General features: G+C 38.2%; 1 pseudogene; it reads right to left on the bottom strand.

The window, feature by feature from the left end:
• Positions 1 to 9,280: 9,280 nt before the first annotated feature.
• LOC108700488 overlaps positions 9,281 to 25,410 on the bottom strand; it is a 93,493-nt pseudogene continuing 77,363 nt past the window's right edge.

Below are 25,410 nucleotides of genomic sequence, written 5' to 3'. Positions count from 1 at the left end.
TTTTCCCCTCTCCAATCAACTTTTAATCAAAGTACTCAGTTCTGAACAATGTTTGGAACTACCCATTTTACTCAGGTTTTCAACATTTGCTGCTGTAATTGGCACTTTTTTTAAGGGCCATAATTGACATCTATTTTTTCACAGAATGAATGACCTCACTAATTGAACTCCACACTCCCATTACTTTGAAAACTGCTATTATTAAATGATTCAATTATGAATTATCAATTCATGATTCAATTACACAGAATCAGCAGCATGCATGTCATAATTGTTGAGTCTATTACTTTTCTACACCTACTTTTCTACACCTACTAGTAAATTATTTGCTGTATAGAAATACAATTTTCCAAAAACATGGAGGATGGCACACCGCTTCAATCCTATACACTGTAAAATATCATACAGCATTCATAAAAACCAGCAACATATACAGTACAGTACTGTATATACATATACAGTTAATTTGACGTTTAGGTCCACTCTAGGAGAAAGGTCCCAGAGTGGACAGAAATGTCACGTTGGCTGTATATGTTCACATAAATATAACGTTTTTATCTGGCAGTGTTGCTGTTCTTTTTTAATTCATTCCACATGCTGAAATGGCAACCATGGTCTGTATTTTAAACTCTGTTCTTGATATATTAAATCTCATGTTTATCCTGGAGCTCGCTCTGTTGAGATTATAAGAAGATGAGTCAGGCCACATTTGTAAATGCCAGGTTTTCTGTGCAGAGAATGGTCCAGCCCATGCTTGTGAAAAGGTTGTATCAAATGGTTTAAAAAAAAGGGAGTGTTTTGGTTACTGAAAAATGTCAGCCTTTGCTCACCATTTGTTTCCAGTAAGGCTGAAGTTTCATGATGTAGCAGTTCCTCTCAGCAGGATTATAGAATGTGCCTCTGGTTATCTGCAAGAAATAGGATTAGCTTTCTCTCACCCAGCCCTCACACTTTCAGTTTATATTTCATGTGTGCAAGGCTGATAACCATTAACACAGGTATCATTTACTTTTTGCATCCGTGAAACAAAATGATAAATCCTCCGACAAATATTCACTTCCCAGGAGAGCAATTTATAGCTTAGGTGTGGGGACAAATACATTAAACTTCTCTGTCAATGTCCTTATTAAAGCAGTCAGTTAATTATATTAGTAAATTTGAACTTATTGAAACATACCGGTATCACTATAGTCCTGTGGCTCCAGTGCAGCTCCCAGCAGGAAACTCTAGGGAACCTGGTCATCATGGTTCTTTTCCTGGTTGCCAGCAGGCAAATATTGCGTAAAGCGCAGTCACAGCAGAGGAATGCACTGCTATAGCAATAGGCTATTTTTGAAGAGATTAGGCAATTAAACTAACAATATTGCCAATGCCCTTTAGGATTACAGTATGTAAACAAGGAGATACCTGACTCATGGGATAAATTGGATAAGTATTCTGATGCCATAACCACACTATTTCTCCAGCAAGAAGCCCTGCTTGCTCTTTTCATCCAGAGAGAGTGCACAGTGTACTGTAGAACATTCAATACTGTATCTCTTATTTTTAGTTTCTCCTATTTCTCTCTGGTTGTCTCTCTTGTGAACAACAGCTCATACCTGCACTTTGCCCAATAGAGAGGTGCATGACAGTAAAGCAGAGCACAGACACAGAGCCACTTGGTATTGAGTAATACAGTATACTGCAATATCTTTGTCTCTCTAATTAGAATATTGATGGCTGCAAGGTCACCCAAGTGGCTTGGGACCCAAAATATCCTGCCACAACATTATGTTCGTCTGGTTAAGAAATCAAATTAAAGAATGCACCATCAATTTATTAATTGTAATAAATACATTCAGTTTCCACTGAAGTCTTTAAAAAACATTACTGATCCTGCTTTGTGCATCTCTGATGTTCTTATCTGCATGAATGAGTCAACAGTGATATTTTTACTTTCTTTTAAACATAAAGATCAGCACTGGGAGACAGCCATGTTGTCCTCTCTTTGTACTGAAGGGGTTACCAGGATTGCATACTATACGCAACAGAGATCACATGTGGGCACACTTTCATTATTTATTATTATCCTTTGCAAGAGAATTTGGTGTGACATGGTAAATATGTAATATTACTGTATATAGTCTATTGTAATAAGTTTTCCTCCTGACGCTAATTACCAATTGTATAATGTGTCTTGCTTTGCAATAAATATATAGGGAATTGACTCAAATGGTGGACTTGGTAATACAGTATCTAAGTAAGTGCTGTACAACTAGCGGCCTGCGACTCCCCCTTGTGTGGCCCCTCACATGAAAATCTGCCTGCTGTGATTCCTTACTTTGTGTAAACTTTAAAGGGTATTAGTTCTGAGATTAACTGGCCTCTGTATTGTTACACCTCAAATTCAGACTGTAAACTCCTGTATTGTTCACACCTGTAATGCCCCCTGTATTGTTCACACCACTAAACCCCTGTACTGCTCAGATCCAGACTAAAAGTGCCCACATTTTTCAACTCAGACAAACTTCTGGAGGGGCACCAGTATTATGTCACTGTATGTAGCACAGTATGATCTGTTCACCTTAGAGTCCTAATAGGTTTCCCTGTATCCTGCTCTATTCTGCCTGCCCTATGCTCCCTGTGTGTACATTATGCTCTGCCTGCTCTATGTTCCTTGTGTGTGCCATACTCTGCCTTCCCTATGCTCCCTGTGTGTGCACTATACTCTGCCTGCCCTATGATCCCTGTGTGTGCCATACTCTGCCTGCCCTATGCTTCCTAGTGTGCCATACTCTGCCTGACTCTGCAGGACTAATGACGTGTCCATCGGCGATTGGCTGATCACCATGTCATTATTTTCATCTGGACAGGAAGGTTTCACCTGGACACCAAATACTGGGCTGTCCGGCTGAAATCCAGACAGGTGGCAACCCTAGGTCAACACTGGCTTCCATTAACGGCCCTCCACCACATAGACCTGAACATGTAGGGCCTCTGTACCACAGAATTTGGACAGCACTGGTCTAAGTAATAGACAATGACATCCAAGGTAATATTAAACAGAAGTCAGTAAACACTGGGCAAATTTGCCCATGGGCAGTAACCCCTGGCAATAATCTATGAAACAGCGCTTCACAAGGAAGCCCAGGAAAAGACAAAGAAAGACACAAACCGAAATATAGTGTAGTAAGTTCTAACGATCGATCTCCTCACTGTGCAGGTTACTGAGGAGATCGATCATTAGAATTTACTACACTATATTTCGGTTTGTGTCTTTCTTTGTCTTTTCCTGGGCTTCCTTGTGAAGCGCTGTTTCATAGATTATTGGATTTTTAAAGTTTTTTCCGATTGGAGAACGGAACAGAAACGGCTACAGGAGTGAACTTCTGGAAACCTTAGAAACACATTTTCTCTTTTCTAAGTAACCCCTGGCAACCAATCAGTGATTAGCTTTTTCAGCCAGCTGCTAGTTAAACAATGAATTCAAGAGTTTTCATAGCAGTGCAACAGTACATAACATAAAGATAGAAATTCACAGATTAATCCTCAGTAACCATTACAGGCTGGTTCCCAGGCTGTCTGCATACATGGGGCTTCACAGAGCCAATCTCTCTCTGTCAGCAAGAATCTCCCAGGCTTCCGATGTCCTGTTTCCCTTCAGAGAACTCCCCTCCCTCAAGTGGTGACATCACTCACAGCAGTTGCACTAGTATATTAAATAAATAGCTCACAGGTGCTTCAAAGGCATTTGGTAGGCTAAAGCACAACATTCACGGTGTTAATTATGGTCAAGGTGGTCAATAAATACAGACGTGTATTAGGATACTGAGTTGTATTGGAAGAAACATTAGCCAAATTGGTTTTCCACCACTCAAACCATTTATCATCAAACTAAAACAGCACCTCATAAGGATATACACTTGTATCATAATATATTTAGATGAGAGAGGAGACGTGAATGGAAACATTGAAATATATCAGGGAAGTTACACAAGAAAGGTAGTAAATTTCAAAACTATAGTGAGTGATGTTTGCCTATTAAGCTTTAGAAATAATGGAAAGTAAAAGCACAGGCTTACTTGAGAGATGCTAACATATTTATTGCTTAGCAGGCAATCAAACAAAAATTGAATTGGACAACTTAAGTTTAGGTAATGAATAAAAGATTGTAAAAATGCATTTGCTGTGTTAGAGAATTTACTTTACATTCTAAAAAATCATCTGAAACAGTAGCAACCCCCAAGACCGCTTAATGTGCTATCACTTGCTGCATAAAAAAACATTATATAGAGGAAGGCTGTCCAGGTGGAGGCCCATAGGCCTCCAGTGGATTTATATGGCCCCCATTCAACTTAAAGAGATACTGGCACCAGAAAATAACCTTTTGTTATAATCTATCATAACATTGTCTTTAAATGCTATTTATAATTTTGCCATAAAAGTATTGGCCTGATGCTTTATCATTACCTTTCTTACACCCATGTTCCTCTATTAGGGGCTGCCATATTTGTGCAGCAGTAGTCCGTTAGTATTAGAAACTCTAACTGATAAGTTAAGAAGGGACAATCAGGTAGGCAAAAAGTAACATCGAGTAACAATTACTTACAAAAGCAGCCCTATCAGCGAAAAAGGATCAGCATGACTTATATGTAACTTTTAATGAAGATTAATAAAGTAATTAAAGTGTCAGTTTCCCTTTAATGTCTATATAGACTGTACGACCATCATTTTTTAATATAATATGGCTTCTAGCACACACTACCATATATGAGACATAATCAACCCAATATAGAGAGCTTCTTCTATTAGTGAAACAAATATCCTCATGTGCAATTCACTGATCCTTTAAAAAGGCAACTCATTTCTCTGGTCTCTGGATTCAGCACATTAATGAATAATCCATTCCCCTAACCCTGCTATACAAATCTATGCATATACAAGGCTATACATTACTCAAAAGAGTTATTCTGCCCATACAAAAGTCTAAACTAGGAGTACAGAAAGGCCCTGCAGAGAGAACCCAGTGGGACTGTTTAATATCAGTGCTGAAAGTTAGTGAAGCCTCTCTATCCAACACATCAGGCCCTTGCTTTACATTGCACAGCAAGATAATTCCCTCTCCTGAAAACAGTGCAGCTTCACTGAGATAAATCCCTCTGTGGCCTCTTTAAACAGTGCTTTAGGGTGGAATATGAGCCTGCTCTCCCTATCACTAAACATCTGCACACTGTGTTGTTACAATATTACATTTGGGGAGATGAATTGTTTACTTTGCAAATTAAATATTTTGCTCTGGCAGAATTACCCTTGATTGTGGAGGACGATTGCAAGGGGACTTTGTGAGAATAACAATCACTAAAACTTGCAGTTGCTGGGGGATTCCCAGAATCCAGATATCACAGAGGTAGCCTGAATGATCTGCAATTGTATACTTTGTATATCTGTTTCTTAAAAAAACAAGTGATTGTAGAAATGAAGGGTATATTAAAAGGGTATATTAATAGCTTGTGAGAGGACCTGTGCCACATTATAAATGAAAAAAGACCCACCTGTTAAATGTTACCTTTAATTCCTTTTTGGTTATGTGAGCACAAAAAATATTTTTTACATTTAGGGGCCGATTCACTAACTTCGAGTCAAGGATTCGAAGGTAAAAAACTTTGAATTTCGAAGTTTTTTTTGGGCTACTTCGACCATCGAATGGGCTACTTCAACCTTCGACTACGACTTCGAATCGAAGGATTCGAACTAAAAATCGTTCGACTATTCAACCATTCGATAGTCGAAGTACTGTCTCTTTAAAAAAAACTTTGACCCCCTAGTTGGCCATGTAAAAGCTACCGAAGTCAATGTTAGCCTATGGGGAAGGTCCCCATAGGCTTTGCTAACTTTTTTTGATTGAAGGATATTCCTTCGATCGTTGGATTAAAATCCTTCGAATCGCTCGATTCGAAGGATTTTATCGTTCGATCGAAGGAATTATCCTTCGATCGAACTATCTGCGCTAAATCCTTTGAATTATCCTTTGATCTAACTATCTGCGCTAAATCCTTTGACTTCGATATTCGAAGTTGAAGGATTTTAATTCCTAGTCAAATATCGAGGGTTAATTAACCCTCGATATTCGACCCTTAGTGAATCGGCCCCCTAAACTTTTGTGCACAGTTTTTTTTTAAAAAAACTGTGGGCTCAGGTCAGAATTGATAAAAAAAAGTGTTTTCAGACAAAATTATTTGTAAACACTACTATTTGTTGTGTGCATTGCCCCAACACAAATCTTTGGGGTATATTTATCAAAGAGCGAAGTTAGAGGTCGCCACAGTCCTCTAGAGAGAAATTCCGCCACATTTCTATGGGATTTTTAAAAGGTTATTTATCAATGGGTGAAAGGCATATTTGATAAATATGCCTTAAAAATCCCATAGAAATGAATGGAGAGTGCTGGAATTTCACTCAAGAGGACTGTGGAGATCTGTAACTTCACTTTTTGATAAATATACCCCCTAGAGTGAACATTTCTCCTGTTGCCTTCCCCTTAAATCTAGTGTGAGAGGGTGGAATTATTAAAAAAATCCTCTCAAGCAGTACCATTAGGGTAAGAAGGGCTAAAAGAAGGCAAAGAGCCCCTCATAATGCAAGACATGCAATGAAAGCCTTCCTAAAACAGAAGCTTTTTGGATGGTACACAGACATCTCTACTTTAACACCAAGAAGAGGTTTTAAATCTCACTTGAGGAATTATGGCCAGAGAAATGCATATTGTTCCTGAATTTAAAGCCAACATTGATATAAATCTTACACATCAAGGACTGTATAAGCTTTTACAAGAAATATAGCTGCCTAAGAAATTTCTACACCTACAATTATCTTGTCATTTGCCATGATAAGCGGTCAGCATTGAGTTCTGCATCATGTCTCATTTCCATCTCTCTTCTTTATGTGCAAATTTATCAAAACATTGCAGGAGCCAAAACTTTATGTGCACAGACTTAAGTGTACCTGTCACCTGTTTCCAAAGTCAAGTTGCAGGTACAGTACAAAGATAAACAGATATCAGTGTTTGAGCAGGCATTGTTTAAAAGAAGAAGTCAAGTTGAAGAATTAAGATTGACATATGTTCTATAAAGTATTTAAAGGAAAAATGATTATAATCTCTGTTGTTGTCCCTCCTACCCTCCCTGTGGGTGCTCTTGTCTTCAACACTCACCCCAGCTACATGAACACTTCTCACTTTCCTTCATGTTTAATGCTCCTGCTTCCTGTATTTTTGTATTCTAGTATTCTATTCTTTCATATGAACAATAAAAGCTCATGTATATATTCAAATACTGGATATAAACATTAATAAAAACTGTACATACTATTTGAATCTATATTTGCTGGATGAGAAAGACACAGTTTCCCCCAACAGTGGCCCAACAGTTTTAGAAACAAACTGTGTAAGCAATGCTGTACCTTATAAAGTAAAGGGATATTAGGAGCAACAGAGGCTTGTCTTTCTATACAGATCATGGAATACCAAGGTAGTCATGAGTCTTATGACAAATGTGGAGAGCATTGATTATACTAATAATATGGTAATATATCATAATTTAGAATAATATATTTTGCAGGTCATTCACAACTTATATATAAACAAGCCTGGATACAGCATCCTACACTGATGTTGTATGGTACTGGTATTTATGGCACTTTTATAGTGTTTTATGGATATTTATATTTGTGTTCATGTGCTTGCTGAATTTTTGTGGGCCATAGTTTGGTCTGTGTTTCTAGTCCACCCACAAAAAAAGTTTACAGAAGTCATTGGTCTATTATCTAGTTTGGACTAGTAGAAATATACAGTTTTTGGTATTGGTTTACTCTGGCCAAGCATGGGCCTTAGGACTGTAGCAAATGTGTTTTGGTAGTTTACTGCCAAGGTTCGTCTGTCTCTTTGTATGGTCCTCCAAATAACAGTTTTGGTTTACCAACTGCATAGCGATATCACTTCAATTTATTGGCCAAAATAGAAGAAATCTGGTTGGCCAATGAAATCCATGAGCACACCTCAAAAAATAGGAACTGCATGAATATATGTAGCAATCCAACTAGTTTATTTGGATCAGTGTAATTTGACCATAGAGATGTGCACAGCCAAATAGTATACTATCTGGGTGACCAATCACAAACATGACATTTGTATAGATAGTTAAAAACTATGCAGCTAGTTTCTACTATGTATAGATGGTAATAAAGCTGGTTGGGAATTAAAACATTAATCCCAGTAATATTTGGGGTTTGGTCTTGTGGAACACTTTGAAAATACAGCAGAAATGTAAAAAAAAAAAAGTAAAAAAATAATGGCAATAATAATTTATGTAGATATTTTACACATATTTAGAATTTTTTTGTTCAAAATAAAATATTTCATACCTTAAATATGCATAATTAAAATCAAGAAAAGAGATTTGTACTGTACAGTAATAGCGAATTGGTGGAGTTTCGATTCGCCGAATAAATTCACGAAACGACGCTGGCGTCTCGTTTTTGATGCAGGCGTCAGTTTTTGACGCCGGCGTCCAATTTTTTGACACTTGCGAAAATTCACTGGCGAAAAAGGGCCGGCGTTGGAAAAATGGACCCCGGCGGTTTCGCAAATTTATTTGCAGACGGTGAATCACGGGAATTCGCACCTGGCGAATTAATTCGCCTATCACTATACAGTAATAGAAATAGAGAAATCCTTTACCTCCACGTTTGGCATGAAAACAAGAGAACAAATACAGTCATTTGTAAACAACCTGTATGTGATTCAGATTTTTTTAACCATTTCATAAACATAAGCACTGTTATAGGTTTAGTAGGTGTGCAACTGAGGGGCAATCAATAATTGTTGAGGCAGGAAGGCAATATAAAATTGACAGCTGAGGTTTTTAAATACATTGATAACAGGAATTGATATTTAAAAAATGTAGGTTTCTTCTTCATTTGGAAATATTTTTTAGTATACAGCATTTATGTCTGCCTGACAGGTCCCCTGTAATGGTTGCAATGCTTGGAACCTGATAGGCAAGCAAAGGACTTTGCAGGGGTCTGGGTGGACTCAGAGCAGTAAAGTGCCTGCATGGGTACATTTTCATGTAATGGGGATTTGGAGACAAAAAAAATATTCTTCCAGGTCTATTTGTATTCCAAGACTTGACTTTAAGGGTAGCAGGTCTTAACCTTTACCAAAAAATACACTGTTGGCATCATTCTTCAGCCTGAGACTGGGATCTCTTAATGCAGTTGGAACTGGTATGGGATGTTCTGTTCTTCAGGAAGCCTTCCCTTTCTTGGTGATCAATTGTTTGTGGTCTACAAGGAAATCACTGTGCATATGACGCCCCTTCAAAGAAGCTTTTGAAGAGAGTGGCAGAAAATATGAGAATTGAAGAGCTTATTGACTGAAAAGGGAACCCTGTATCTGAAAAAAGACACATTTGTTGACTTGCAATTGACTTGACTTACAGGAGAATGCTGCAAATTTCAAAATTCAAAATTCAGCATCATCTGTTCTTCTGCAGTTCCACTGCAACAATATACATGCATCTGTTTTGGGAAATTATGAGCAAGTTGTGAGCAGTTATTCTAGTGGGTTTTGTGACACTTTTGACAGCTCATATGTGCTGCATCTCAAAGGATATAAGCATCCAATTCACTTCACATGAGATTTACTCACTAAAGTAAGCCACTAAGGGAACCCTCCATGACCATGGATACAATTCTACGCAATTCATTAGAGAAGGCAGGGTAGCATTCATTTTTGGGTTTTCATGTAATATACAACAAGTTAATTTTACTTTATTAACATGAACATGGAGTAATTTGATTTTTTTTATAAGTGAACTAGTGGAATTTTTTACTGATGCTATATCACCATGCATAATGTGCAGTGTGAAAGGCATAAGTTCAGTATTTTATTTGGAGCTTTTTTTGAAATGCAAAACTGCATAAGAGTTTATATTTGCAACTGGAAGGGTTAAAATCCTCAGGTGACATGGACAGGGCATTGGGCAGATGTGGATTTGGACTTTTTGAAACATCTCTGACAATATTTAAAATAAAATAAATTCAAAATAATAAAATAATTAAAATAGCCATCTACTAGCAAACGTTAATGGAATCATGTGAATTGGGTTATGTAATAAAAAGGGAAATGATACCCACCAGATCTGTAATCCATAGCAACATGGTGTTTGTATGCAAACAGGGGACCAATAAATGCTTCAATCTGATGGGCTACTATGGGTTACTAGTGTAGTACCTGGTCTGTTCATTAACACCAAAATGGTGGTGCTGCCTGCTTTCCATGACTGAAAAATCCCAGGAAGATTAATGCAGCACAAAAACCTGCCTTATCTGTCTTGCCTAAGACCATGCCACCCCCTATGCCTCAACAGCCCAGGAGAAGGAAGAATAGACAGAGACTTTTGTATATAAAGGCCAATAACAAACTAAAAGTCCATTGAGTTTAAAATTCTGTCTAAATGAAACTTTCCTAACTGCATGTGGATCCAGAGGAGGTAAAAATTGAAGCCTCTCAAATTTTTGTAATGAAAATTATAGTAATATTTTATATTTTGGGTACCTAAAAGCTACAACTGTTTGTGTCATATGCTGCTAGACTCAAAGCCTCAATCTACCCAACTGAGTTAGGTGTGGAATTAAATATTTTGAAAATTGATTTTCATGTCATTAGTATTATGTAAAGGAGGTCCCTCTCTCTCAAACACCCATCCCTTTTTGTTGTCTTTGAATTTGTTGTTATGTCACTTTAGTCTTATGTCCAACTAAGTTCACAATACTTGTTTACAGGCATTCATAACCAGTATTATCCCACATGCGCATGGCCTGTCCATAGCAGTCTGGTCCTAACTCTTATCCAGTACACCCTGTCCAGCTCTGTAAAGCAGTCATGCTTTGGACTCACGGTGCTTTATAAAATCCTGACTCATCTCTCTCTCTCTATAACCACGTTGCCTCTTACAAAACCTCTATTTTTATATTCTTTATAACTATGATTAAATATAAAAAAAATTATAATTGTGACATGATCATGCAGAACAGTAATGTAAGATATATCATATCTAGAGATATCTTAACAGTAATCTCAGAATGAGGGTCTGGGGAGAGCCAAGAAACACAGCGCACCTAAAGTTCTTGAACAAATTCCCCCTCACCCCTCCCCACCAAATCCACACACAATACTACTACTGGGAAAAGATCCAAGAATGCAGCCTGAACTTATTATCTGTACTCAGATGAATGTTCTTCTCCAGCTCAAAACTACTTTGCTTAGTACCATGGGTCACACTGCATAGGTCACACAGGCTTTTTCACTAGGTTTCATAGAAGAGAATGAGGCAAAACAGACAGAAAAGCACTATTTGTACAGAAAGGGAGAAAAATAATAAATATATACATAATATACAGGGAAATACATTTACTCCTGCCATTGTCCAAAGCATGTCGCCTCATCAGAAGAGTTACATAAGCATGAAACTACAGGTCTGTCTGCACCTACATCACTAACCTGATGAAGTGAAATCCCCTAATACTAGGGATGCACCGAATCCAGGATTCGGTTTGGGATTCAGTCAGGATTTGGCCTTTTTCAGCAGGATTCAGATTCGTCGGAATCCTTCTGCCGCACCGAACCGAATCCAAATCCTAATTTGCATATGCTAATTAGGGGTGGGGAGGGAAATCACATGACATGGGATTCGGTCAGGATTTGGCCTTTTTCAGCAGGATTCAGATTCGGCCGAATCCTTCTGACCCACCGAACTGAATCCTAATTTGCATATGCTAATTAGGGGTGGGGAGGGAAATCACATGACTTTTTGTCACAAAACAAGGACATAAAAAATGTTTTCCCCTTCTCACCCTTAATTTGCATATGTAAATTAGGATTCGGTTCGGTATTTGGCCGAATCTTTCGAGAAGGATCCAGGGGTCCGGCCGAATCCAAAATTGTGGAATCGATGCATCCCTAATACAGAAGTAGAAGAACCACTAATTATTAACTATTTGAATCATACAAAATATATATACTTCCTAAATGATACATACATGTAGTTAAGGGGATGGTCACCATCCAACCGTATTTATTATTTTATATACATATATATGTTTGAAATAATTAAATGGGTAAAGAACACATTTACAAGAGTCAACATTTCAAATAATGTAAATTAAACATTAAAAGGATAGCCAAATTATTTTGCTAACTACACAGTGAATTCTAAGCTTCTATTTGTAAGGTTTTTTCTTGTAAATATTACTAACATGGCAAATCTGACTACTGAAATTCTTAATGCTAATTAGGAACAGTAGTACCATGTGCTGTGTAGCTGCTACCAAGTTTAACAAATACTACAAGTTATAATCCGAATATAGGGAGCTTGATAGGATGCTGTCATGGGCCTGTAATGATGATGACAGGATGGCTAGACGTGCACTGTGGACCTCTGTTTTAATCTTCTCCTCCTTCAAAAGGAAAAAAGAAGAAATTCAAAAGTTTAATAGTAATTGCATGCTTCACATTACTCTAGTTATTAAGATACTTTAGTTAAATGAAATAGACAGTTGGGGGCAAATTCACTAAGCACCGAAGCGCCGAACGCTAGCGTCAATTCGCTAGCGTTGGGCATTTTCGTTACTTCGCAAATTCACTAACGAACGCTGGTGCAGATTCGCTAGTGTTACTTCGCACCCTTATGCCTGGCGAATTTTCGCTACGGACGTAACTATGCAAATTCACTAACGCGCGCAATGTACTGAACGCTACCTTTTACGCTAGACTTCCTTCGCCACCTCAGACCAGGCGAAGCACAATAGAGTAGATAGGGATTGCTTCAAAAAAAGTCAAAATTTTTTCTAAGTCCCAAAAAACGCTGGCGTGTTTTCTACATTATGGGTGATAGGCTGAAAAAGATTTTTTTGGGGCTCCCCTCCTTCCCCCCTACATTTCCTGACTCATGGCAACTTACCTATACAGTGGGCACATGTGTAGGGCAAAATAAAATTTTTATCTGATGTTTTGAAGGTTTTCTAGGCATTTGTAGTGCTGATACGTATTCCTCCATTGAAATTTGAATTTGGCGCCGTATGCAAATGAACCATCGCTAGCGAAACTTTGCTTCGCTTGGCGAATTAACGCTAGCGCAACTTCGCAACCTTACGCTACCCCTGTGCGCAACTTCGGATTTTAGTGAATTTGCGGAGCGCTGACGAAACTACGCCTGGTGAAGTGCGGCGAAGCGCGGCGAAGTTGCGCCTGGCGCAACTACGAATCTTAGTGAATTTGCCCCTTGGTATCCTGCAAGGCTACCTAGTGAAAAGAATGAGCAGATATGCTGGTATGAATAGTGTAAAGCTCTGTACATACAGGCTAGCAACTTGCAGCAACAAGATAGATTAGAAGCTGACTCAGCAACGTGCACCCCCTATTTCTTTCCTGCTTGAAAACAAATACACAATCCAAACTGCATCAACTTTTTTCCTTGCCTTTACTCACTGGGAATCTAAAAATTTTAAAAACTTTTGAAAAAAACTCCTCCCCCCACCAACTTTTTTCTTACCCATCGGTGCAGATTCAGGGATCGCAGTTCACGACAGCCATCTTCTGGGTCTTTGTGTCTTCGTCTGGCAATTTGCAATTTCCATCTATTCGGCTTGGTGTAAAAAGTGTGGCTACTGAAACAACATGTAGTGGAAAAACTGGACTTACATATATGTCTAGGCTGGTAGTAATTCCAGAATTCCCCAGTACCAATTGGCACACTTTCACATAACCCATTAGAGGAGGCAGGGCAGATACACTGGCATTGAGAACAGCTATGCAGAAGGATAGATGCAAGTAACTTTAATTAATAGTGTATGTTTTTAGCACATGTTCAGTTAAGAAATGAGCCTTTAGGCGTGCAAATTGTGTTACTATATGAATGAAATTCCTTTGTGATGTTAAAAATCCACAGTTACCTGTAGCCCATACATTATCAATGTTATCATTATTATTTGTAAAATATAACTTTATAAAATAGAAATATTGGCAGTTATAAATGGGAGTTAATCACTCTTTTCCCATCACTCAGAATACTTATCTATTATCAGGGCCGGATTTACATAGTGGGCGCCCCTAGCCCTACTGCCATTCATTGCCCCTGTCCCCTCCCCTTTATTCATGCAAACTGTCATCATCGGGACTGGAGCAATGGGGATTGGCACAAGGGAAATTTTAAAAATGATTGTATCTCCAGCGAATCCCCACTATTTCTCAACCAATGTGGGTGTGGTTAGGCAGCATTCCGCCCCCTAAAATCCTGCCACCATAGGCCCGGGCCTTGGTGGCCTTTCCACAAATCCGGGCCTATCTATTATTATATAATTGGATATAATAATAAATATGAGATTCCTAAAAAGTCTGTGGCCTTTATATAGTCATGGAACTCCTCTGTAAATTCAAATCACCTTACATTACTGAAGACAAATAGTTACCCACTGGATACACTAATTTTTGTATTTGGCTGAATACCAAACGCTTAAAAGTGGTGGGATTTGGCTTGCATCCTAAAACCAATGTCTGGATTTGGTCCATCCCTAATAACAATATCACTGTACAGGAGAACTAATGGAAAGAATTAAAACTTCTCTCATTTATACTGTATCTATTCTGTCTACAGTGTATGAATAACAACTTCAAATGTAGGATAGCAGGTGGCATATAACAAAATAAGAGAGACAGATTTACCCTGTATTCCTGAATTCTGCACTTGGAATCTTCTATTTGTTGCTGAAGAGATCCAACAATCTCTCTGTACTGAGCATTTCGTTCCTCCATTCTTTCATATACTTTTTTCGTGATGTGAGTCCTATAGAAAAAAAATCATCACATGTGGACTTTTTAAGGAGCAAGGTGTGATACCTGACCTGGAATTGTCCCTCAATAAAGGGTTGCAAGAATACTAAAATAGGTAAGCATTTAGGGGCCCATTTACTTAGCTCGAGTGAAGGAATAATTAAAAAAAACTTCGAATTTTGAATGTTTTTTTTGGCTACTTCGACCATCGAATGGGCTACTTCGACCTTCGACTACGACTTTGAATTGAACGATTCAAACTAAAAATCGTTCTACTATTCGACCATTCGATAGTCGAAGTAATCTCTCTAGTTCGCCACCTATAACCTACTGAAGTCATTGTTAGCCTATGGGGAAGGTCCCCATAAGCTTTCTAAGTATTTTTTGGTCAAAGAAAAATCGTTCGATCGATGGATTAAAATCGTTTTTCGTTCGTTCGGACGAATTGCGGTAAATCCTTCGACTACGATATTCGAAATCAAAGGATTTCAATTTGGCAGTCAAATATCGAGGGTTAATAAACCCTCGATATACGACCTTAAGTAAATTTGCCCCTTTAAGTGTATTACCCCTGTCAAAGTGTGACTAACAAGCAACATCGTCGTGCTTCTCTTGGTGCTAAAACAAGTGAATTTTTTATGAACTGAACTGTTTAGAATTGTGAGGAAGGCGTCAGAGTGTTTGTACCCTGTTACTGGGGAATATGACTGCATTGTCATAGCAATCTTAATTATGGAGGGGCAGACCTGGGGGTTGATCCAGGTGGTCTGCGAGGGGGGAGTTGTATGTGACCCACGACACTGCGCGCTCCATCGGTCATCCATGCTTTATAGGTTACAGGGCCCCACTGTGCCCCCCTGATGGCTGCCCTGATAGTGGGACCAAATCACGGCCCTGTATAGCAGGACTGGCAATCTGTGGGTTCTGGTAAAAGAGGGGCTGTTGTAAGATGGTCCTTGTTATACTTGAAATGCCAGGGCCTATTTTGATTTCCAGTCCAGACCTGCTGTATATTCATCTCCACATGTGAATTAAGTTTAAAACAGGTTGCTGAATTAAAACACAAGAAAACCCAGGCATGACTTTTGGCTGTAAAGGCTCCATTCAAACAGTGTAATTGCACTTACCAATCATCCCAGTTATTGTGCACCTTTATCCCACGATTGAAGCATTAAAATAAGTTTCTTTTCCCCCCACAACTTGGGCTATGTCACAACCAGTGCTCCGAATTCTCAGTCCGGACCTGGCTCCGAGTCAGATTTATGTGTAGTGCATGTGCACTGAAGTAGTCAGAAAATCTGTGGGTGTGCAAACACAGAGCTCCTGAATCCCAAAATGACTTGAATGCCTAGTCTGATTTTTGTCTGTGCCCCTGACAAAGACCCCCTTTAGTGGTTCATAACACATTGGGTATTGTGTAATAATGTATTTTTCTATACTTGAGTTCCCTGCTCTTCTTTGTATAGTCTTTGGAGTCTTACCAGTAACCTCTGCAGAAAGCATCTAGTGTGCTGTTTGTAATAAAAAAAAGAGGTATACAACACAAAATTTTACTGTGTATATGATTGCCTCATTAGGGCCCAGGACATTACATGGATAGGAAATAAAATGGCCTGGAGCATGATGTTAATGGAAACAATAATTGGCAGTGCATATTAATGAACACATTATTCTAAAGAAGAGCTGCAGTGAAAGTAAGGGCTTTTGACCCAAAATATATAAATATAGTTGTTCACAAAGACCAGGGTACTGTGCATTAGGATACAGGTATAGGATCTATTATGCAGAAAGCTCAGGACCTGTTGTTTTCTGCATAATGGATCTTTCTAATTTGGATCTCCATACAATAATTCTACTAAATAATAATTTATATATTAATTAAACTTAACTGGATTGGTTGGCCTCCAATAAGGATGAATTGTATTTTAATTGGGATCAAGTACAAAATACTGTTTTATTATTACACAGAAAAAGGAGATCAAGTTTGAAAATTTTTAATTATTTAATTATAATGGATTTATCCACTGTATTTATCAATAAATGAACTCAAAAAAATCTGGTGCGTAAAAAGACTTTATAAAATGATGAAAAATATCTGAATTGTATGATTTTTTCAGATTTGATGCTCAAAAACTCGTATTTTTTCAATTATCACCTGTGAACCACAAATTAATCGGATTATTGTATGAAACCCAGCGCAGGATCATGGTATCTTCTGATTGTAAACAGGACAATAATAATAAATTACAAAAAAAAAAAAAAGTTTCCTCACCCACAGGTTCAAGCAATCGCCATTGAAATGAATATGGGGGGATCCCAGGTGAGCTGAAATGGTCTCAATCATTGTGCCACTGACCTATGAGAAATGTTTGGTTTTTCCATTTTTCTCTATGACAGACTTGCTATGTTACACATAATAAATGGTTCTCCTGGGTTAAATTCTGCTTTTTGAGGGAAAGTTAATCCCACAAGCAAAGCCTACGATCTTGCTGAAATAAGAAGGGGCAGGAAATTACCAAAACAATGAGTTTCTCAAAGCTTTGTGGGGCTGTTGCTGTTTTCCCAGTACTTTCTCCCACCCCATGGATGTGACTGTAGGGCTGAGTAGCACTATAGCTGAGCTTTGATACTAAAGCCTTAATAATAGAGCTCATTCATGCCAACTCCTTTCAGATCATTTTCTCAAGGTTGCTCCATACAGTATTTCTCCTTTTGTTCCCTTAGAGCCGAATATTTCCATGGATCAGCGAGCACAAATATCCTTGGGGCCTATTCATTACAAATGAGCATTTGAAAAAAAATTAAATCCTTGCAATTGCTTTGCAGTTTGATCAAAATTCCCTCACTTCTGTAACAAACATAGTTCTGTTTGTCCAACCTCTATAAAACTTGATCTGCTCTGACTTATCATTCTGAGGCAGTCTTGGGATGTTAATGACCCTTTCTGCACTTGTTTTACAGTCATACTTACCATGCAACTGCAGTGTAGCATTTCAAGTACATACTGACATAATCCATTAAAGGTATGCATGCCTAAATACTCTCCCCCATGCTTGCATGTAATTGCATCAAGCACTGTTGTAAATTGCATCCAAAATTGCACTTCAATTTCTCTGTAGCAAATGTTGAATTTTCACTTCTGCTCATATGGTCTTACGGGTTGTCAGACATCTACTTTGTCAAAATTGTATACGGTACAAGCATCCTGATATGTAACCTGAATATTGCACCCTTTGTGAAAATGATAAAAAAAAAGATAAAAAGCAACCACAGTATTTGTTTGAGGACATAAGAACCTTAGATTGTAAATGCCACTGGGGCTGGTAATTATGTGAATGATGTACAGTCTCTGTAAAGCACCTGGGAATATGTTAGCATTATATAAATAAAGCATAAATAAATAAACTCTAATTTTAAGGCCCAGACTGTCAATTTGTGCATTCTTAGGGGCTGCTGTACAATGTCACTATTTAGTGGGATGGTTGGGGTCTTTGTGTACATGAAATACCACTACAGATTTTGAATCCCAGTCCGAGGCTGCTACCCAAACATAAAAATCTGTATAATAAAAGTTCTCTTAAAATTAAACATGAAACTCATATTCTCATTTTTATTAAAACAACTTTACCTGTTATATACTCGATTAAAACTCTCAGCTGTCCCAGCAGGCAGTTACTTTTACTTTCCATTCTGCCTTAACAGATATCACTGCACTCCTCACTTTCCCCCTCCCTCCGCACCATCTCATTGTGTAGACAGTGCATGGGTATAGACATCAGGTACCCCATTCTGGTGCATAAATAAGATTTTGGTATGATCTAGAGCTTGCCTTAAAGGAAAACTATACCCCCCAAACAATGTAGGTCTCTATTAAAAGATACTGAGTAAAACAGCTCATGTGTAAAACCCTGCTTCATGTAAATGAACCATTATCATAATAATATACTTTTCTAGTAGTATGTGCCATTTGGTAATCATAAATAGAAAATTGCCATTTTAAAAAATAAGGGCCGCCCCCTGAGATCGTAAGATTCACTGTGCACACATACAAACCACATGTAAGGTCACATGAGCCAATTAACAGACAGAGTTCTGCCTTTTGCTTCCTCACTTCTTCCTGTTACAGTTAGGGGCCGATTCATCAAGGGTCGAATATCGAGGGTTAATTAACCCTCGATATTCGACTAGGAACTAAAATCCTTCGACTTCGAATATCGAAGTCGAAGGATTTAGCGCAGATAGTACGATCGTACGATCCAAGGATTATTCCTTCGATCGAACGATTAAATCCTTCGAAATCGAACGATTCGAAGGATTTAAATCCAACGATCGAAGGAATATCCTTCGATCAAAAAAACTTAGGAAAGCCTATGGGGACCTTCCCCATAGGCTAACATTGACTTTGGTAGCTTTTAGCTGCCGAACTAGGGGGTCGAATTTTTTTTTAAAGAGACAGTACTTCGACTATCGAATGGTCGAATAGTCGAACGATTTTTAGTTCGAATCCGTCGTAGTTGAAGGTCGAAGTAGCCCATTCGATGGTCGAAGTAGCCCAAAAAAACTTCGAAATTCGAAGCTTTTTACCTTCTAATCCTTCACTCAAAGTTAATGAATCGGCTCCTTAGTGTTGAAGTATTTCTGGTCAGGTGATCTCTGAGGCAGCACAGATAGAGTCACGAAATGGTGGTTCAAGGCAAGAGATGTAAAAGGGCAATATTTATCTAAATATATATTCCAGTTTGGTAAGATTCTTTAATATGTCATTCAATTTGATATAAACTATCTGTTGCTTAAGTATTCATTTTGGGGGTATAGTTTTCCTTTAATAACTATGTCCACAAAATGGCTGCTGCCTGCTTGCTGTGATTGGGAATTCCAAGACTAAAAGAAACAAGATTGAAATAATTTTTAAAGCATGGGTCAAGTTTATTTTGCTTGACTAACATCATAAAATAGGATCTATAATTATTTCCTAGGGTGACAGGTCCAATTTAAGTAGCAAAAGAAGAGCTGACATAAGGTGATTGCCCAAAGCCAAGCAAGATAATTAAAAGAAATAGCACAAGGGACAATTTGGCAACCCTGTTTTACCCTTTGCGCAGAAAAGTCAATGACCTACTAGAAATTGTGCAAGCACATGTTTGATGATTGTTCCCTGGAGATGTGGACTACCAGGTTTAATATTAATAAATAATAATTGTCTGCCTCAAAGTGCCAGTGGAAGCACCTGTTAAATACCACTGTGGGTCATGAATGACTATCTTCTAATACATTCTGCACACAGACCTAAGACAACAAACAACAAAAATTCCATAGGATGGTTATAAAGCTACTATTACAGGATGGATGTAAATGTGGATTGCCAAACTGTACTGATCTCACAGAACTGGCCTGTGTGAATCCATCATCAGTCATCCTGCCTTTCAGTTCTGGCTGATTGATTCAATGCCACCAGGCACCACAGATATCTGTATGAAAACTGACATGTGCTCCTCATGGGCCAACAAGTAATATAACGTTATATAAAAATTCATTATACTTTATTGAGATATTCTTATTGCAGGGGCAAGCAGCCTTTGCTGAGAGGAGAACCAACAACAAGGTCTAGCCAACATATTATGCTGTCATTATTATAGTTTTCTTGCCACTTGCATGCTTGAAGTTCTGCAACCCCCGAAAGGGATTATCTATTTTTCCTATATTATGGTTCTCTCTCTCTTCAATACACAGGACAGCACTTTTACTCACACAAAGGTCTTTCATGTGGTCCAGCAAAGTCAGTTTCTCAGGAACAGATTCCATGTGATCCAAGGACACTCTTGTACTCTAACAGAGGGATTTAATAAGTTAATAATAATTATAAAGTGAATATACATTCTACATAAAAAGCTCCATACAGATACAGAGTTTTTTGTGGAAACATAAACTGTATAATGTGTATATATAGACTTGCATCTTTTAGTGCAACCTGTCATGTAATGTCGCAAAAAGGCGGCCCTTTTTTTTGGACGCAGCGACTTTTTTTTTTGACCCTAGCGAATTTTTACCAGCGAATTTTCGTGGCCGTTTGAATTTATTCGCCAGTGGCGAATCCCTCAAATTTGACGCGAATTCGCGCTTGGCGAATAAATTCGCCCATCACTAGAGCTTTTAATATAGAATGTATATTCACTTTATAACTTATTAAATCCCTCTGTTAGAGTACAAGAGTGACCTTGGATCACCTGAAATCTGTTCCTGAGAAACTGAGTTTGCTGGACAACATGAAAGACCTTTGTGTGAGTGAAAGTGCTGTCCTTTAGCAAAATGTAGTGTAGTTTGAGATCCATGTGCCTGTGAGACAATATAACTTTAATGGCAAAATGAAAAAACAGATGGTCCTGTTACTGTAACCTAGTTATGACTAGACTACAAGATACACTGGGGAGGACAATAGAAACTGACAGAATGCTGTTAAAGCAGAGGCTGGAGTGGGGCACACAGTTAACAGCCTAGATGTAGCCAGGCCCGGACTGGCAATCTGTGGGTTCTGGCAAATGCTATAAGGTCCCATAGAAAGTCAGTATTTAGTGGGCTGTTGGGGGCTGTTTGGGCCTCTGTGTGGGCTGATTGGGCTTCTGTGTACCTGAAATGCCAGGGCCTATTTTAATTCTCAGTCCGGACCTGTATGTAGCCCCACTGGATACTCCTGTTTTTCTGCTTGGCCTGTATTTCTAAAGAACAGCAACCAAGTAAATTCTATAGTGTGAATTCAATAAAATAACCCTGACAATTTGGCTCAGTATGTATCATGAGTTGAATACGCTTAAGTTGCAGGCTTCTGCTGCAAGTGATTTACTGTAGGTTGTTGGACCAACAGTCCCAAATCTTATCCCTGCTGTCAAAAACTTCTAAAGGGCCAGGCTATAAATAGCTGGATGTACCTACAAAATACTGGCATAAGGTGTGTTAGAAAATCTTATTGCTTCTAAAATTCTACTTGCTATATTGTTATAGAGCTTAGAGCTAAGAAAATCGGGAGGCATGTGTATTGAAAGCTCTCTGCAAAATTGCAAACAAGATGGTGCTACAGAGCCCAGTGAGTGAAGCAGCTCCCTTTGTGTCCAAAAGGAAGTCTGATGAAGAATTTAGAACAATGATGCCAAGATAAAGCATTTAATAAGAGAACTGTCACAAGAGCACAAAAGGACCTTCATTTTTCCTCTGCTGCCTTTGTGCTTTTCTCAGACAGGTTTTTGTCATGTTGTTTGTTAGCCCTGATACAAATGCCAAAGGATCTTTGCCTTTAATCAGTCAGCTGTTTCTGGTTCCAGAAGCCAATAAACAGAAAGAAAAATGTCCATCCTATAGCCACTGCAAGATTACAGAGTGGGCACTGACATATGACTTCCTCTAACCAATCACTTGCTCCCAAGCTGCTCTCCCCAAGGTGGTGTCTGAAGAACATGATGTATAGGGGCACTACTGTCCACAAATAAATCATACTGTACAGAATTGTGATGGTTTTCGTGGGGTCAGTAGGTCAGGCGAAGATTAGTATTTTGAATCAATAAGCCTGAAGTTATTTGTTCTATGGCAAGAAATTTCCTAGCGAAGAAAAGCTCATTCTGTCTGGGAATCTTAGCCCCCAGTGCTGTAATAATTGAATAGCTCATAGCAAGAGATGTGAATGTTCCCACCCAACAGTAGTACATTTTTCACTTCACACTAATAGGTAAAATAAGTCTTAATGATTATTAATTTTTTATGAAAATGAGTTCCAGTTTTTCGTTTTGTGCAGATCATTCATTATCCTGATACTGTTAGCTTGTGCGATGAATGTCAATCAGGAACCTAAAACTGATCTGTTTTGTTATGTGATTTTTATTTGGGACTTTGGCTAACAAGGTTTTGTAGCAACATTGCATTTTTGGTTTTGTTCTAAGGGGTGACATGTATATCCCATGTGTAATGTATTATAGCTGGAAATCTGCTGAGCCCACCAGCATTGACTTTTGTTAGCATGCTACGCTTCAAGAACTGAAGCCATTGTGTACATTGTAAGATTGCCTATACATGGTATACCCCCACCCCTTTCTTCCTGTGATCTGACTGCATTCTTTCTTCATGTGGCACAATGCTGGCAAGTTATTGAAATCGCATGTGGTCCTCATTCATTTGCTGGCCCACCCTGGTGAATGAGTTGGGAAGCACCAATGTAAATTCTCTTTTCATTCTGCCCTTAGGTTTGTGCCATTATAATCAATAGCATTTTCCAGTATGCTGAGATGGCTGAGTGCAAAGCAATTACAACTTTTAAATCTAAGAATCAAGTTTTAAATGGCAGAGACTCCTAGTTTATTACAAATCTATTTGCAACGCTAATTAGAATGGTACTGTTTTACTTAAATCAGCTGAGTAAGCAGATCGGCATGTTTACACATCAGCTTTCTATTGAAATCGGGTGAAAACAACATGAAACTGTCATTATGTGCTTAGAAGTATGCCATTATATTAGATGGCACATTAAATCTTTAAAAACCATGGGCACAGGTTATTCTACTAAAGTAAATATAATGATGCTTATTTTCTTGATTCTTATAGGGTTGCTTTATTTCACACACTGGATTTTCATAATGTAAATATTAAGGGCAAGGTCACACGTGGGGGCAGATTTACTTAGGGTCGAATATCGAGGGTTAATTAATATTCGACTATCGAAGTTAAATCCTTCGACTTCGAATATCGAAGTCGAAGGATTTAGCGCAATTCGCTAAAGGAATAATCGAAGGAATATTCGTTCGATTCGAAGGATCGAAGGAATAATCGTTCGATTCGAAGGATTTTAATCGATCGAACGAAATTCCTTCGATCAAAAAAAGCTTAGAAAGCCTATGGGGACCTTCCCAGTAGGGGGTCGACAGTACTTAGACTATCGAATGGTCGAACGATTTTTAGTTTGAAACTTTCGATTCAAAGTCGAAGTCGTAGTTGAAGGTCGAAGTAGCCAATTCGATGGTCGAAGTAGCCAAAAAACCACTTAGAACGTTTTTTTTATTCTATTCCTTCACTTGAGCAAAGTAAATGTGCCCCGTGGCGTTTTTATGTTATTTTTTAGCAGAAACACCAATACGCCAAGGAAACACCATATTATTGAACGCAGGGATCCGCAGGTTTGGAAATACACTTTGCTGAAATTCGCTGCGTATTTTTCAACATGGCGGTAAAACTCTCACAAAATGGATTTCACATATACATATTTACAGCGTTGCTGGTGACGTAATTACATTGCGTATTGACAAGCAGTACGGCTACATTCTGCATGTAAATTGTTTTCCACAAAACTTTACTAAAATTCTTCTAAATGGAATGATGGGGAATGAGAAAAAACAGAAATGCATGTCGAGAAAAGAAAACTACAGGCTGAAAAACGCATATTATCATGCGTGTGTGGTTTAGAAACTCAACAGAAAAACGCCACGTGCGACCTTGACCTAAGCTGAAAGGATATTAATTTCCCCCCTAAGAAATTGGGAAATTGCCTCCGTATTTAAAATTACTGGGGTAAGGTGGTGGAATATTCCTCAACATACTTCTTTCTACCAAGAGTTCTCACTTTTGAGGTCTGGCTCATGGAGTTGTGGGTGACCTAGTTCCACTACACAGAGCTACAACACTACTAAAAATCGGTTTTATTTTATGCCAAAAAATGTATAGCCATCAAGTGGATGAGTCCTCTCTCACCAACTACTGTATGCAACAATGGCTGGATTTAGTCAACAAGGTGCTTCCACTAATTAAATTACATAGCAGGTGAGATGATGTCCAGAAAATTTTGAAGTGATGGGGTTCCTAGACAGATGAGGTCTAATGTCAGCTTTCCCTTGTAAAGTTTCTGCAACATGTGATTACCTATCTAGTGCTAGTCTTACTCTGCCTATTTTGTAACTGCCTCTGTAACACTAATGCCTATTATCAGGTAGACTGAAAAACAATCTCATGTAATGGCATAATGTATTTACTGTATGTTTAGTGGTATGTTTTTTGTATGCATAAACTCAAAATAAATCCTTCAAAACAAAAATTAATGCTTATGCTTACATGATTCTCAAAGCACCTGCATGTTGCATTTCCCTAGACTGCTTACTGCATTATATCTGATATTTATTTTGGGAGAATTCTGGTGGAGCATATTTGTTGAAGAGAGAAATTTAAACTACATTGTGGTCCACAAATCCACGTTGGTTAAAACTACAGATTTACCATAATAAAGACATCTGTGGTTTATGCCTACATTGTTAAGCATCAAAGTTAGTCAATAACAAGTTTGATTTAACAGTAACTTACCCATTCTAGATCCATGATTCGATCCTGGGAGAAATAAAAAAAATTTAAGAACACAGCTGGGTTACTCGTAATTATTTAAAACTATTTCAATGACAGATGTGAAAATCCTGTACTCCTATTCTATTTGAAGTTTTAATCATTTTAATATATCATTTTAGCTTTTCTGTTGTTGGCTCTGCTGAAAAAATTGTATTCATCATTTTCTTAGACATTTACCT

This window comes from Xenopus laevis, chromosome 8S (genome assembly GCF_017654675.1).
Source record: "Xenopus laevis strain J_2021 chromosome 8S, Xenopus_laevis_v10.1, whole genome shotgun sequence".
NCBI classification, from domain to species: domain Eukaryota; kingdom Metazoa; phylum Chordata; class Amphibia; order Anura; family Pipidae; genus Xenopus; species Xenopus laevis.
This window is presented reverse-complemented; position numbering and strand designations above follow the sequence as displayed.